Below are 2,593 nucleotides of genomic sequence, written 5' to 3' on the forward strand. Positions count from 1 at the left end.
AAAAAAATCAGGAATTTCATAGTCAATATACAGTACTGAGAATATGATATCTACGAAGAAAAACAAAACTACAATGACACGACCTCAAATAGAACTTCCAAAATCAGCCGAAAGTTCTATTTCTCGGTCGTGTTTAAGATCAGCGTGTGAACAAACTCATGCCTCCTACCAGAAGAATAGAGATTTTGGGAAATCATGTCTTAAATCTTTACTGTTAATCATATCCATTACAAAGTCGTATGAACTATGTGTTGTTCCAAGCAAATACTTCCATATGTCATTTTATATTACTATCAGTCCAACAACTCCAAGTCCAAAGATTGCGACCATTGAATCCTTTTGGACGTCTGCCACTTTCCAAGCAGCACCAAGTCCTGCACGCATCTCCATTCATAGATTTATCAAATAACTGTATGGAAAATGCTGGAGACCTACCTGAGGCATCAGCTATTTTCAACAACATCACTTTTTCATTTCATACAGTAATCTCTTCGCAATTTTGATTAATCACGTACATTTGCAATTGAAAATGCTTGTGCAAAAAAAAATCAATCGAACTCGGGCATCTATACCATCTGAAATATTTCTTTCTATTAGATGATTGACAATGTGTTTAAAAGTAATCTTACCAGTTGAGACACCACAACTAAGTAAGTAGGCCTTATCTAGAGCAATTTAAATGGCGATCTTCACTACATGAGCTATATCCACCACAAGATACTCAACAACATTGATACATAACCAACTACTTAAAATGCAAATTACAAACATGACATTCTACCTTTCTTCTCCCCAAGGTCTATTGTTAAGTTCTCGTCGATTCTTTGTCTTGTATCTGATGAGTGGTTTTGGGATCGAGTTTTGTTTACTAGTTTTGTCCTAGTGTCACCAAAGTTTCATCTCTTCCTCAGAATTATATAGATTGCCTGCATCACCATAAGAAATTAAAGGACATAAGAAACATTTAATTCTGGACAAAAACATAATATCACTATAATAGGTTTCCTATAGAGGGAAAACAAACACTTGAAGCCAAAGAGATAAGAGTACCTTTCTGCTCAATGAGAGGTGTTGTCTCTTTCACATCGGTTTTATCAGGAGGGTCAGATATTAATAGTTGCTTATCCTGCTCATTTCTCTCTTACCATTGGAATCTATAAATCTGCTCGTCCCATCCCTCAGCATACCAGCACCTATTCTAAACTGGAATTTGGCACACATATTGCTCTTCTCCGACTTACAATCAATGCATTCATTGCAATTTGCTAGAAAAGAAGGAACAACTCTGTCTCCTTCCTTCACTTCCTCTACATAATCTCCCACGCTCTCCACCACCCTATGTGTTTAAAAAGATCCATTATTACCGGCTTGACAATGATATTTCTGGAGAAAAGGATAATAGCCTTATAATCGACTAATTTATTCTTTAACATGTCTAAGTAATAAAACAGGTACTGTTAAGTCAGACTTGGTCTTAAGTTCTTTAATCATAACAGTTCAATCAGTCTTGACATATACATATGATTTGCCATAGAAATCAATATTTAGGAAATGTGAACTTCACTATCAGTCTTCATTTGCATTTGTTTTTCTAATGACTTGAGCAGTAGTTTTAGCCGACTGTAGCAAATTATTACTTGTCATACTATCAAAAGTATAAAATGAAGGTCACTTTCCACATAATTTTTGTTCAATGTCGATAAAGATGAAGTTTGTAATGCATCGTCGTCATGATTATTTCGTAATCGCACTGGTCATTTGATGAAGAACGGCGGGCTATCTAGCTAACTGGAAGAGAAAGGGAAATTCTTTAATTAAATGCAGTTACCCAATAGCTTCATGCCCGAAAATCGTTGGATATACTCCTACAGGTGCCTAAAAGGAACACATCAAGGAAATCCACTGTGAAAAAAGAAAGCAAAAATTCATTACTATCGCTAATTGTATGTTCAAATTTACCTCCATTTTCCAACCCGGTAATGTCGAATGGCAAAGAGATGTACAAAGTATTTTGATCCGAACTTCATAAGATTTAGGTGGAGCTACTTCAATCTCTTCTATAACCCGGAGGATCCCCCGCCTTTCTACCTATTGCAGCTGCACTTTTATAAACTTCATATTATTACTCAATTATGAAAGAACGCGTACTGGCTTGAATTTGAGTGAAGAGTTGGAGAAAAGTCCAACCTTTGCATCTTATAGATTTTCCTGTTGTGTTTGGTGATGTGCTCCCCATTCTTCAGAGTTCAGATACGATTAGAAACAGTCTCTTACCTCCACTTCTTGCCGATGGAGTTTCAAGAAAGACAGAGGAAGGTGAGAAATATTTAACATTCTTTCGCTTTACCACTAATTAATATGAAGGCAGTTTTCAGTAGGAGAAATAAAAAAAGGGTTAACCAATATTACCCCCTACTACATGAGACAATTAGAATTTCCCCCCACTAGATGGGAAATTAGGGTCTCCTCTCTAAATACACACAAAAAAAACAAGTCGGGGAGACCCTAATTTCCCATCTAGTAGGGGGGAAATCCTAAACCAATTGAAGAAAAATTTTCAATAATGGGGAAAAAAAATATATAGTTGTGGCTA

At 36.1% G+C, this 2,593-nt stretch overlaps 1 pseudogene across 1 annotated transcript; it reads right to left on the reverse strand.

Annotated features, from left to right (window-relative positions):
• Positions 1 to 1,055: 1,055 nt before the first annotated feature.
• On the reverse strand, positions 1,056 to 2,316 carry LOC147494332 (alcohol dehydrogenase-like 7; annotated as a pseudogene). The gene is made up of 4 exons (XR_015200435.1): positions 2,188 to 2,316; positions 1,960 to 2,097; positions 1,829 to 1,875; positions 1,056 to 1,336 (listed from the first exon to the last, which is right to left on the reverse strand). The product of XR_015200435.1 is annotated as an alcohol dehydrogenase-like 7 (transcript).
• Positions 2,317 to 2,593: the final 277 nt, after the last annotated feature.

Source organism: Coptis chinensis, chromosome 6 (assembly GCF_015680905.1).
Source record: "Coptis chinensis isolate HL-2020 chromosome 6, ASM1568090v1, whole genome shotgun sequence".
Classification (NCBI taxonomy): Eukaryota; Viridiplantae; Streptophyta; class Magnoliopsida; order Ranunculales; family Ranunculaceae; genus Coptis; species Coptis chinensis.